This window comes from Vipera berus, assembly GCF_964194415.1.
Source record: "Vipera berus genome assembly, chromosome: 2".
Classification (NCBI taxonomy): domain Eukaryota; kingdom Metazoa; phylum Chordata; class Lepidosauria; order Squamata; family Viperidae; genus Vipera; species Vipera berus.
Genome location: NC_138203.1, coordinates 156,171,160 through 156,185,609, shown reverse-complemented (window position 1 = coordinate 156,185,609; position 14,450 = coordinate 156,171,160). Strand labels below are relative to the sequence as shown.

The 14,450-nt window shown below is 41.8% G+C and overlaps 1 protein-coding gene across 6 annotated transcripts in view; it reads right to left on the bottom strand.

Moving 5' to 3' along the window:
• ARSG (arylsulfatase G) overlaps nucleotides 1-14,450 on the bottom strand; it is a 140,886-nt gene that overhangs the window by 95,996 nt on the left and 30,440 nt on the right. Inside the window, exon 1 of one of the 6 annotated variants that reach the window (XM_081318544.1) lies at nucleotides 1,100-1,117. The exons of the other annotated variants lie outside the window; for them this stretch is intronic. The gene's annotated coding sequence lies outside the window, so the exon portion shown is untranslated. Of the gene's footprint in view, nucleotides 1-1,099; nucleotides 1,118-14,450 lie in introns of those variants that run through there. 6 annotated transcript variants of the gene reach the window in all.

The window sequence follows — 14,450 nt, the reverse complement described above, 5'->3', positions numbered from 1 at the left end:
GCAGAATGAAGCTCCTCCATTAGCCACAGAAGTAGGCCAGTTGGATGGGAGCTGTTGGTGCCACCACCACGAGGTGAGTGGAAAAGACACCCCCCCCAAAATAAGACCTGGTGCCTCCTTTGGAAATAATAATAATAATAATAATAATAATAATAATAATAATAATAAGAATAAGAATAAGAATAAGAAGAAGAAGAAGAAGAAGAAGAAGAAGAAGAAGAAGAAGAAGAAGAAGAAGAAGAAGAAGAAGAAGAAGAAGAAGAAGAAGAAGAAGAAGAAGAAGAAGAAGAAGAAGAAGAAGAAGAAGACTGGGTCTTATTTTGGGGGTAGTGCAGTATTTATGACGGTTTCAGTATCCTGGGGTCATGTGATTGCCTTTTGTGATCTTCTGACAAAGTCAATGGGAACCAGATTCCCTTAACTACGGTGTCACTAACAACTACGGTAAGAAAGATCGTGAAATGGGGCAAAACTCACTTAACAACTATCTTGTTTAGCAACAGAAATTTTGGGTTCAATTGTGATCATATCTCAAGAGCTACCTGTATTAGGGACATACACAAGGCCCCTTAAACTTCCATTAGCACCACCAGATTTTTAAGAGGGATCTAGTCCTGAACCTCTGGCCATAAGGGTGCTATTTTTTATTTTTTTGCTTTAGAACTTCCCACATCAGCATTTATCAGTTCCATCAGGTTTGCAGGAAGAGTACATCTCGAAGAAATAGCTGGCAGATCTAAAACAGTAGTATCTCTACCTGGCCAGAGCGCTTACCTGTACTTTTAGCTAGTTTGCCTTCACCAGAGAAGGCCTTTATGCACATTTTAAAAGCTCACCATCCTATCACAATACTGAAACCAATCAATGGTAAACACTGTCTGCAGATCAATCACTTTGACAACTTGCATACACATGTACCCAGCTTTTATTAACTAAGTTAATAAATCAGAGTTCACTTTTATGAGATGTTAACAGCCTGATCCGCTGAGAACTGGACAAAACTGACTTAATTTCCACAGAGGAAAGCTCCTTGTATATCACCATCAGTCCAGTCTAATCTGCAAGGACAGTGAGAATGTTATCAGAGGATGACACTTACTGAAAGGGGAATGAGTCGGCTGGAGTATCAAAGACAGAGAGACACTGTGAGCATAAGCAGTCTGAGGTGGGTGGAATAGGCCTGCTGAGTCCAGCTAAGACCAGTATTATGACAGATGGTTCCAGTTGAGTATCAAAGACCTTGGGGAAGGAATGTGCAGCTGAAGATACAAATTCGGTCAGTCAGTCAACACAACAAAAGAAAGAAAGGGTAAGAATGACCTAATTAAACAACGGGCATCAGTAAAGTCTGGGTTAAACAAAACAAAATTCAAACCTGAGACAGCAAAGAGAAAAGGAGATTTGAAAAATTAAAACACTCTGCGTGCAAGGCAAGAATTCAGGAGTTAGGCCTGCTCGAGCCTCAGATAAATTCCCTAGCAAAGGTCAGGCTTAATGAATAAGCGAATATAAGCTTCGCTGGAATAAAGGTAAAGGTAAAGGTTCCCCCGCACATGCATGCTAGTCGTTTCTGACTCTAGGGGCCGGTGCTCATCTCCGTTTCAAAGCCGAAGAGCCAGCACTTGTCCGAGGACGTCTCCGTGGTCATGTGGCCGGCATGACTAGACGCCAAAGGCGCACAGAGCGCTGTTACCTTCCCACCGTAGTGGTCCCCATTTTTCTACTTGCATTTTTACGTGCTTTCGAACTGCTAGGTTGGCAGAAGCTGGGATGAGTAACAGGCGCTCACTCTGTTACGCGGCACTCGGGATTCGACCTGCCAAACTGCCGACCTTCTGATCGACAAGCTCAGCATCCTAACCCACTGAGCCACCGCGTCCCTTTCGCTGGAATAACTGAGGTTAATTAAAGATCTAAGAGTCACAGTACAGAAAAGTTCGCTCTTCACTTTTTTTTCTCCAAGAGCAGGTTCCCAGGAAGCACCAACATAAAATATGAATAAAGGTAGTCCTTGACTTATGACCACAATTGAGCCCCAAATTTCTATTGCTAAGCATGGCACTTGTTTAGTGAACTTTGCCCCATTTTACAACCTTTCTTACTGTAACTGTTAAATGAATCTCTGCAACTGATAAGTTAGTAACACGATTGTTAAGTGAATCTATATATGTGACAGTTGCAGTGTACCGGGATCATGTGATCGCGTTTGGCGACCTTTTGACAAGCAAAATCAATGGGGAATCTAGATTCATTAAATGAATGGTTGTGGAGGACTACCTTTATTCCAAATGTGTTGGACTGCAACATGGAGAAGCTGCACAGCCTCACTTATATTCAGGTGCTATGCCTTCCCATATCAGAACTGAAATGATAGCGTAGTGGTAAAGAAACTGCTATGTGCATGCAAAAATCTGCAAGATCATCTGCAGCAGTGGTCCCAAATCTTTCCAGCTCTGCGGACCAGGGGTGGGGTGGGGAGATGGTTTTGTGTGCTCACCTGCCATTTGCACAAATGGAGTTTTGCACACTCACTCATCACTTATGTGGTGTGCATATGTATGTGTGTGTATGTCTGTCTCTCTCTCTCTCTCTCTCTCTCTCTCTCTCTCTCTCTCTGTATACATACATACATACATATACATACATACACACACACACTCACACACACATAAAAGCTGCTGTCAGAGAATTGATCAGGGGACTACAACCTTCAGTCATGCTGGGAATCATACTCTTAAAAGTGAGTGACAGGAAAGAACAGCAAAAAATTATCAAGGTTTGATTTTTAAAACAGTATTTAGACATGGATAATTCAGTTCTTTTTACAATGAACAGTGTCTGCCTGCTGCTAAAGACAGTATTCCTGGATCAAAATTTAGTCCATCTCTGTAATCTAAGATTGGCTAATCATGGAGAACTTGTAAGTTAGGTTTGCTTGTCCATGGAGCCAACAGGTACATGTAGGCACCACTGTTGTTAAGGCAGTCATTGCTTAGTTATTAGATTTCTATCTTGCCTTTCAGACAGGAAGTTGATGCTGCCAGATATTGTGTTCCTTCCTTCCATTTTTTCCCCAGAACAAGCCTGAGAGACAAGATTGTGCTGAGACAGTGGATGAACACAAAACATTAATACATTCCTCATTCTACATTTAAAAACTCCCTTTTTATGACTCTGTAATCCCTTAGTTCGCAGTAGAATCAGGATGACTGCACGGAGCTGAGGGTTTACTGGCTGGCTACCCTTCCTGATGCCTACATTGAGTTCACAGCTGATATTTTTTCTAGGCAGAAACATCTGCCACTACCTAGGACTGAAGTCTCAACCTTCTGAGTGGGGGGCGAGCATCTTCACCACTAGGCCACCACACCTCTCATTCCTCATTCTATGTTACTACATTATTAATTTCCTCATTATTGCCAGCAGCAGCCAATGTTAGCACATACAACAGAGAAACACACATCATGATAGATCTGATAGAGAGGGGCAAATGATTGTATTGTATGGAAGAAGACAGGGAGAACATAATGACCTGGTCTGCAGAAGGCACAAATTTAGACCACAAGGTGACTCACGAAGCTTTCAATGTGATCACAGAGACCTTTAAAGTTATTGTCACGGTTAGTATGACAGGGAAAATGATTAAGATACATAACAAACTGATCATATGAACTAGGTTTAAGTTTAATTAAGTTTTAAATGGAATGAAATAAGAGGGAGACCAAATGTAGCTCTGGTCCTGACATGCTGATCTTGATCTGCAGGAAGCCCTGACATTTTTAAAAAATATTTTGTTGTTAAACCTCAAGTGACTTGAGTTTGTGCAACATACTAAGCCATAAGATGTGGTTTACAATGGCTGGGTTTATCCAGAATGCTAAATGTACACAGCGTGGCTTAGTGCAATGTGTGAATCTAATGAATGCATATTGCATATTTAACGAAGTACTGCACTGTAAGCTGCTCAGAGTAATTTTGTACGGTGAGATGGGCAGCATATAAATGTAATAATAAATAAAAATGAATAAATAAAAGTATGGCACTACTGAATTAAGTGACTGTCAACGGCATAGTTTTGCTCAGACAGGACAACTTTAAATTAGAAGCAGAGATACATGTCTTTTCCCATCACAATTAATCAAATTAAAAAGAGGCAACACATGACTGGGAACTACCTGGCAAATCTAAGATGTAGAATTATCCAAACCCAATTATCTTCTGGTGCCCTCTGAGGTAGTAATACCAACAATATATCTAAAATAAAATAAGAAAAACAAGTGTGTTTGGGACGGCACTTCCTAGAATTGCTAGTATTTCCCTCTCTGAGTTTATTTGGCAGACTCTTCACTTTGTAAGTGACTAATCTGAGTTTGTCTCAATTTTTGGCAACGGGTTTTGTTTACTGGGAGGATGTAAGCGGGTCCCATGTGGCTTAACAAACAGACCCAGCAACGTCTTTGAAGAGACACCATGCTCCACATATTTTAAGAGCAAGAAGGACTCTTTGCCAAGGCCTCAGTCTGATATTTAAGAGAACTGCACTGTGATACAATGTGTGATACAAACCCAGAAAATGCCAAAACAACAAAACTTTCCATCCAAATCCTTCCTGTTCATATGTTTCTTATTAATCCATCCCAGCAGATACCGTACTGCTTGATCAGCTTATCTACCTGCTGGTTTACATGCCCACATTAAAAACAAACAAAACTTTTTTTTAATAACACGACACTTTATAGGCACTGTGGGACACATTCTTGGCATACAATTGGTCCTCGACTTATGACCACTATCGACCTAAGATTTTTGTTGCTAAGCAACCTGGTTGCTAAGTGAGTAGCACCTGATTCTACAAACTTTCATGCCATGACTACTAAGCAAATCACTTTAGTTGTTAATGAATCTTGCAGCTGTTAAGTGAATCTTGCTTCCCCCATTGACTTTGCTTGTTAAAGCACCAGCTCGGAAGGTTGCAAATAGCAATCACATGACCCCAGGATGCTGCCAACTTTGTAAATACACACCGATTTCCAAGTGCCTGATCATGTGACCTTGGGGATACTGCAAAAGTCTTGGGGATGCTGCAGAAGAGAAGGGTCATAAGATTTTTCAGTGCCATTGTAACATTGCACCCTGAAATGAATGGTTGTAAATTGAGGATTACCTGTAGTATTGTTACGGGCAATGAAGGTTTTCATGAAAAGTATGTGAAGGGAAAGGACTGTATTAAAACAAAGATTCATAAGCAAGAGTGGGCAAGAATCTAGTCCTCAGTTTCCAGAGTTTTCATATATGTTTTGATTTATCAGTGATCAAAGTTATTCTTCTATAGGCATTTCTGGAAACAGCATATGGGAAAAAATGTTTTTTGCAAGGATATCAGCAAGCAAATGACAGCACAGATATATAGTATGTTCAAAATAGAGAGATATAGGTGCACCACAGAGAATAAATTTCCTTGTTTTAGTAAAATCTGGATTACACAACAAAAGTGTTTTACAAAACAAAGAAATTAACATTTTAAGTCCTGGATATAAATATCTGTATTTTAGGAATACACTAGCAGTTAGCTCTCCTTAATTGATCTTGACAATTCAATGGTAAATCTGATTAGCAATTGGGTGGGAAGCCACAACAAAAGAGCAGGGCAGTAGGCCTGAGTGGGAACTCAAAAAAAAAAGTCATTGTGTTATCAAGAAACCTATGCAGATCTGTCTCTATCCATGAGGTCAGCAAGAGTCAAACTTGATTCAAGAGATTTTATCTTTTTACGATACAGAAAGCAATGCACAGTAAAGTACAAATAGATGTATATTAGTAGTGAAGATAACCCAGCCCATGTTTAACAAAATATTTATTTATTTAATTAATTCAATGTATATTGGCACCCATCTTAAATACATACTGGGTTGCTAGCAATGATTAAAAACAAAATAAAAATATAATAAACCAATAATAATATATGTATACAACACCTGAGATAAAACAATTAATACAACAATTAATAAACCATGATATGGCCTCAATTACACAGCCAGGGCTCTGGGCTCATTAACAAAACCAGGTTTCAAAGTCACAAAAGACCAGCAGAGTCAGAACAAGTCTAATCCCCAAGGAAAAGAGGTTTGTTTGTTTATTCTGTATTTGTTTGTTTAATTTATACGCCATCCATCTTGTCGAAGTGATTCCAGGGGGCTTATGGTCTTTCAGTAAAACACCATATAAAATATTTAAAACAATAAAGTTGGGCACCCAACAGAAAACGTTCTCTTCCTGGGCCCCACCAGTAATGGAGAAGACCCAGAACAAGCCATTCCTGGTGGGTAGATACAACTGGGGAGTGACGGACCTACAAGCATCAGCAAATATCAATAAAACAAAACTACAGATAGTCCTCAACTTACTACAGCTCATTTAGTGACCATTCAAAGTTAAACTGCACTGAAAAAAGTGATGTATGACCGTTTTCACACTTACAAACATTGCAGTATCTCCATAGTCACGTGATCAAAATTCAGATGCTTGGCAGCTGACTCATTTATGACAGCTGCAGTGTCCCAGGGTCATGTGATCACCTTTTGCGACCTTCTGACAAGCAAAGTCAATGGGGAGGCCAGATGCACTTAACAATCATGTTACTAACTTAACAACTACAGCCATTCACTTAAATTTGTGACAAGGAAGATCATAAAACGGGGCAAAATTCACTTAACAAATGTTTCTCTTAGCAACAGAAATTTTGGGCTCAATTGTGGTCGTAAGTCGATTACATATATTATGTTCAACTGCAGGGGTGTCAAACTTGCAACATCATGTGACGCGATGTATCATGACTTTTTTGCCCTTACCGGCAATGGGGTGGGCATGGTTTCGCTATGATGCATCTGGCCCACGGGCCGGCAGTTTGACACCCCTGTTCAACTGGATGGGCCTAAGCTGCAGTTGCCATATCTAGGTCTACTGACCACTAGATAGCAGCAAAGAGAACTGCACAGTCTTTGTGGCTACCATATTGTAACTAGTGATTGCCTGGATTTTTGCACCATAAATACTGCAACTCTATAAACATATTCACAGGTAAATTGTTAAAAGTACAAGGAAATTATTTTTTTCTAAAATTTAAGAATACTAAGAGATATTCTATTCCCTTGATTACAAACTTTCAAGAATAGGTAAATTTTAAGGTACAAGTAGTCCTCACCTAAAAAAAAAGGTAAAGGTTCCCCCGCACATGCCTGCTAGTCGTTTCCGACTCTAGGGGCCGGTGCTCATCTCCGTTTCAAAGCCGAAGAGCCAGCGCTTGTCTGAGGACGTCTCCGTGGTCATGTGGCTGGTATGACTAGACGCCAAAGGCGCACGGAACGCTGTTACCTTCCCACCGTAGTGGTCCCTATTTTTCTACTTGCATTTTTACGTGCTTTCGAACTGCTAGGTTGGCAGAAGCTGGGACGAGTAACAGGCGCTCACTCTGTTACGCGGCACTCGGGATTCGACCCGCCAAACTGCCGACCTTCTGATCGACAAGCTCAGCGTCCTAACCCACTGAGCCACTGCGTCCCTAGTCCTCACCTAATGATGGTAATTAGAATCACAATTTCCATTGTCAAACAATGAGGCCATCACATGACTACAAGACTTAAGGACTGCAATCCCAGCAGTTCCTGTTGCTGTACTTAAGTCAGGATCATAGGATAATCTCCTTTCAACTTCCTGCCAATGGGAGGCTCGCAAGCAGGTTGTCAAGTTGGTAAGTGGCTGCAGTGGTGCAACTGGGTACAGGATGGCTGCTTTGGAGAACAGGCACACAGAAAGTGGCAGGAGCAACTTATAGAACCACCTTGCAACGTTCCCCTGCAGGCTTCCCCATTGATTTTGCTTATGGAAAGCTGGCAGGGAAGTTCACAAATAGTGATCATGTGATTGTAGTATGTTGCAACTATTATAAGTGTGAGCCGGTTGCCAAGCCCAGGTCAAAATCATATGACCACAGGGATGCTGGGACAGTCAGAACTTTGAGGACTGGTCATAAATACACTTGTTCAGCTTTTTTGCAATTTTGAACAGTTGCTGAACAAATGGCCATTAACTGAGAAGTTAACGTTAATCAGAAAAATATCACTGCCTGAAGTATCCCCAGTTTTCATTTTAATGGGACTAAAAAAATATTCAGAGATCCACAGTGCCAGAAACAGTCCCTATTTATACAGTCTACATACATCAAACACTTTTCAGAAGCAAGAGAACAAAGGTTCCGAGATCTGCAAGTGGGCATCGCACACTGCCCAGACTATCATACAAGGACAAATTATGCATTGCAAATATTGCTTGGAGGTAGGAAATACTTCTAATGTAATCTACCAGATCCCCTGCATGGATTGCTCCCGTGACCATGTAGGACAGAGGGGAAGGGAGAGGAAGCTAACCACCAGATTGCAAGAACACAAGTGAGTGGTCAGATGAGGAGATCTGAACTCATTGGGAGCCTCACATTGCAATGAATAAGGGCATACATTCAGTTTCGCAGCTATTAAGATTGCTGACTGAGCAGGTACAAAAATAGCCAGGGAAATTATTGAAGCCTGGGAAACGGGCCCCTTGTTAGTCAACAGAGTTGCTAATTTACTTATCAGGTTCTTAGGAGATGAGGACTTGGCGGCACAAGAAAACAACAGCCAACAACTTAATAACTGGCCATCAATACCCCAGTCAACAACTAAAAAGCCACACACAACCAGGTACCACATAAATACTATGCATTCTGGTGTGAGAGAAGTTTCCTGAGGATGGGCTCCAGCACAAATCTGAAAGCTTGGAAGACTAAAACTTTGGTCCTGGTGATTGACCCAGATTGGATTCTGGCACATTATCAAAACACTCAAAAGTTGAGGGGGAAAGTAGTACACAAATGCGAAAGAACTTCAACAGAATGAATGGTGGATTCAGAACAAAAGTGCAGAATTTGTTGAAAGTCCCAGAAGCACACTTTTCAAAATAATTATTATTTTCTAGACATAGGATTTAATTTTCTACAAAAGCTCTTCTTTATTGAGTCATGTGTCGGAAAATCTGCCTGAGAAAATGTATAAAGAACCCAAATGACTCACTGGGAACTTGCTTACCAGTTTCCCTAAGAGGTAATCGTTTAAAACAAACAATTTATTTATTTCTGCAAAAAGAGAAAGCTTCATTATATTTACTCAAATAAGCCTGTGTGGGGTAATAATTATTTGCTTCATGAGTAGAAAAGAGGTTGAGTTTCCAAAGTCATCCCTGCAAATCTCAACTTGCCTGGGAAGGGCGTCACTGAGTTGATAGTTTTAATAGCAAAAAGTGAAGAGGAACTAAAGAGCCTCTTGTTGCGGGTGAAGAAGGAGAGTGCAAAACATGGGTTGAAACTTAACATTAAGAAAACCAAGATAATGGCATCCGGCCCTCTCAATTCCTAGCAAATAGATGGGGGAAAAATGGAGGTAGTGACAGATTTTATTTTCCTGGGCTCCAAGATCACCGCAGATGGGAACTGCAGCCAAGAAATTAAAAGATGCTTGCTCCTGGGGAGAAAAGCTATGGCAAATTTAGACAGCACACTAAAAAGCAGAGACATCACCCTGTCAACAAAAGTGCATACAGTCAAGGCTATGGTCTTCGCAGGTGCAATGTATGGCTGTGAAAGTTGGACCATAAGAAAGGCTGAGCGCCAAAGAATTGAGGCCTTTGAACTATGGTGCTGGAGAAGACTCCTGCGAGTCCCTTGGACTGCAAGACAATCAAACCGGTCAGTCCTAGAAGAGATCAACCCTGACTGCTCTTTAGAAGGCCAGATCCTGAAGTTGAAACGCAAATACTTTGGCCACCTAATGAGAAGGAAGGACTTACTGGAGAAGAGCCTAATGCTGGCAAAGATTGAGGGCAATAGAAGAAAGGGACGACAGAGAATGAGGTGGCTGGATGGAGTCACGGAAGCAGTAGGCGTGAGCTTAAATGGACTCCAGAAGATGGTAGAGGACAGGAAGGCCTGGAGGAACATTGTCCATGAGGTCACGATGGGTCAGACGCGACTTCGCAGCTAACAACAACAATGTAGAAATTATCCTATAGTCAAATTTGAGATTTCTTAGAATTATAATCCTGAAACATCTATGGGAGTCAATCATACAAAGCCTTCTGGATTGCCTTTTGCAGCGGCCATTGAAAGAAATTATTCATTGATAACTGATGAAAATTTGGTTAAACAAATTAGAGATCAAGGTCAAGCACATATAAGAAGGATATATAATGCATTGATAGAAATAGACTCAGAAACGGAACTTGTTAAAGATTGTATGATAAAATGGGCCCAGAATTTTCAGGACGTCATAACAATGGATACTTGGGAAAAGATATGGGTTAGAAATGTAAAATTTACACAGGCTCAAAATTTAAGAGAATTTTTATAAAATGTTTTATAGATGGCATTTAGATCCAAAAAAATTAGCAAGTATGTATCCAAACTGTCAGCCTAAATGTTGGAGGTGGTATTATCATATTCATTTATTTATTTTATTTATTTATTTAGATTTATATACCGCCCTTTCCCGAAGGACTCATATGGTGGACTTGTAAAAAAGTCAAAGCTTTTTGGATTAAAATTTGGTGGAACATGCAGAAGATATTTAAGAAACGGATAAGGTTTTCTCCAGTTATTTCTGTTGGGTATTATTACAGATTGTACTGTTATAGATACTAAATTGATGTTGAATTTAATTATGGCAGCAAGACTTTTAGTAGTGCAATATTGGAAGAAGGAGGAACTGCCTACTAAAGAAGAGTGGACTTTGAAAGTTTCAAACCTGGCGGAAATGGCAAAGATTTCAGCATATTTGAAAGAACAATCGCAACAGAGATATATTGTAGAATGGAGAAGATGGATCGAGTATATTCAGAATAAATATGGGACTAAAAAGTTTCATTTAACATATGAATAAGTATTAGTTTTATATGATGTATTATTAGGTATTCATTATTAGTTAGTTATTTAGTTATGTTTAAGGGGAGTTAAAGTACGATAGAATTTAATGTGTTTTTTTTAGTTAGTTAGCATATTTTAGCTTTAGTTTGTAAAAGTTAATACCCTGTATTCAGCTCTGGGAAGTCGGGGGGGGGGGGGAGGGGGAGGGAGGGTAAGTGGGGGGAGGGGGAGGGAGGGAGTTTATGTTTTTAAAATGTATTCTAAAACTTTTCAATAAAAAAAAAGAAATTATTCATTTATTTAAAAGACTTGGAGAGCTGCTCATATTATGAGCCACAGTCTTGGGCAGTTCACACAGGTATAAAAAACTTTTTTTAAAAAAAATAAAAAATAAAATAAACCACCACCCAAAGAACCACAATAAAAACTCTTGGTACTCTGGGGCAACATTCTCCCACATATCAGCCTTTTATCTTGCTGGACTCCATCCTCATCTTACCTCTGCAATTCATCAAAGTCCTCCGTGTTCCGCACACAGCAGGGTCAGCTAAGGAGAAGACATACCTCCTTGGTTCTACCAGATGACGGTACGTAAGAGAAGGGATTTGGAGCGTGCCCACCTTATTTGACCAAGTGTAACTGGCAGCAACGCTCAGGGAAAAGGAAGTCCCACAAATATCCTGATCCCATGCCATTTAGGGCTTTAAAGGTGATAAATCAGCACCTTGAAGTGCACTGGACAAAAAAAAATTGGCAGCGGATGGCATTCACCCAGCCACAGTGTAATTATGGTCAAACTGTGGTGTGGCTTAATGTTTCCCTATTCTACACCCAGCCATACACAAAATTCAACCATCTGATCAAGAGAAAACTGGCTTTGTATCAACAAATGAAAAAGTTGACATATTATACAGTCAAGGATGAAGGCTGTCCATCTGTCTGTGTGTCTGTGTGTGTGTGTACACACACATACATACATACATACATATTCTCAGCCCCGTCCGGAAGAGCAGGGAAAAACGCAGCTGGAACGAGTGCCGAGTCCACAGGAAGAGTTTATTGTAAAGCAAACAGCAGTCCAAAGGAAAACGAAGTCAGCGTTGGCCGCTACCCGCAACCAACGCTGCTAAACACCCGCCCAAGGCAGACGCCCATACTCCACCCAAACACGCCCACATCCGCCCGACCCCTATTTACGCCCCGCCCCACCCCGTCAGTCTTTTGCCCCTCGCCAACACCCAGCGCTCTCCACCCGCCAGGTAAGCTCCCACCCAGGTCTGAGTCCACAATCTTGTGACCCACCACCTTCATGCACCACACCCACACCCCACCCAAGGGCGGCCCCCACCCAACCCCGGACACCGTTCCACCCCCCACGGACCCCGGCACCACCAAATTCCCAGCCACGCCGGCGGGTTCAGTGGGCACAATCCCTCGCCGTGCGCTCCAGAGGGAGGGAGCCAGCAGCTGCCCCTCAGCAGGCCCGCTGACGCCGTGTTCTCCTGTTTGCACCGGCGTCGGCCTTGATGCAGGCACCGCAGCGTGAATGAACCCGTCTCCTGACGAGGAGGCCGCGGAGCCTGCCGGCACCGGGCAGGGCCCGGCAGAGCTGTCCTGCGCATGCGTGTGCCCCACAGCTGACCGGGAAGCCCCGGGACACCGTCTGGGGCGCTTCGCCGGTTGGGAGAGCGCAGGAGCCGGCCGCCTGCGGCAGTACGGGTGGTGTCTGTGTCCCTTGCGAGCCGGAAGGGTGCGGGGGATGACTGTGGCATGGGAGGTGTGTCTGCGGAGTGACGGGTGGGGCCTGTGTGTCCTGCCGCGACGAGGGTCCGTGGGCACTGTGCCGGACGTCAGGCCCCTGCTGAATGTCGGGCCTGCGGGGCGCGACACATATTATATAGATTAATCAAAAAGAAAGATGAGAAAGGATACAAAAAAGCAAAACACACACACACACATTTGTGTGTGTGTGTATCCTTTCTCATCTTTTTGATTAATAAAACAGTTTTCATTATCTCCTTTTCCTTTCTGCTTTCCACTAATGCAGTATCAGGCACTTCCCTCCACTGACCAATGCTTGGGCCTGTGAAACACCTCCTGGCCACTGTACCAACCCAAAATATCATATAAAAGCAGCTCTGGGGAGTAGAGCATAGATCCCCCACAAGCCGAATCACCACTATCTCCTTCCTAAGTGGCAATAAGATAAAAGGGCATTGTTTAAGGGGAGGATAAAGGGAAAAGAGTACACTGGAGACCACAAATTAATATAGTGTGATCTCATCCTGCCACGGTCTACTCATGCAGCAAGGACATGTTGCACTTCAATGGGACTAGTTCAATGATGGCAAACCTATCACATGTGCCATTTTTGGGGACACGCCTAGAGCCCCCACAAAAATGTTGTGCAAATGTTGGCAAAGATTTCAGCGTATTTGAAAGATCAATTGCAACAGAGATATACTGTGGAGTGGAAGAGATGGATAGATTATATTCAGAATAAATATGGGACTAAAAAGTTTCACTTAGCATTTGAATAAGTAGCGGATTTATATGATGTATAATTAGCTTGTAGTTATTTTATTAAGAGTTAAAGTGCGATAGAATTTAATATCTTATTGTTGTTTGCATATTTTAGATTATGTTTGTATTTTTATACCCTGTATTTAGCTCTGGGAAGTCGGGGAAGGGGGAGGGGAGGGGAGAGTTGGGGAGGTTTGGGGAGAGGGGAGGGGTTTTGTATTCAAACATGTACTGTAAAACTTTTCAATAAAAAAAAATGTTGTGCCCCCTCAGATGGCCTTCGAAACGTCTGCACTCACACAACCTCTGCAGCCTCCAGGTGGCACATGAGTTTTGGAAGCTGCAAGGCCACACAAGAGCATCTTCTGAAGGTTACAGGTCTTGTGCAACCAGAAGCTGCCTCAGATAGGCATTTTTTTCTGAGAAACAAAGACAAATAGAAAAATATTTACAAGTATGTAAATATTTATTTATTAAATTTATATGCTGTCCATCTCACTATCTAAAGCGAATTTGTTAGGAAAGAGGGGTGTGTATATGAGAAACACCAGCAGAGTCATGTTTTTCTGAATTTTTGACCTGCTGAGCCCAAATGTTAACCATCATCATATTAGCTGCTGGCACTGGACAGGATCAGGCAGAACAGAACAGGTTTCTAAAAGATCTCAGATCTCTTTCTTGTACATCATCAAGAAAGTGGATGCTACCACAGCAGAGACAACAGCAATTAACTGAAATGGCTGCGGTCCATAATTCTTTCAGGAAAAGTTCATTACAAAATCAAACTTTTTATAGAAAGGTATATTTTAAGAACTGTCCTAATGCATATTTGCAGGTAAATCTCACATTTCCTTACAAATAGTCATGTTGTTTGCAGCTAAGTGAAGCTAATGTTTTGCGAAAGATCCAGCAACTGAGCCATGAGCTAAAGGAAGCACTGCTAGGGAAATTTTGAGGGCGATGGGGAAGTAACTAGTGT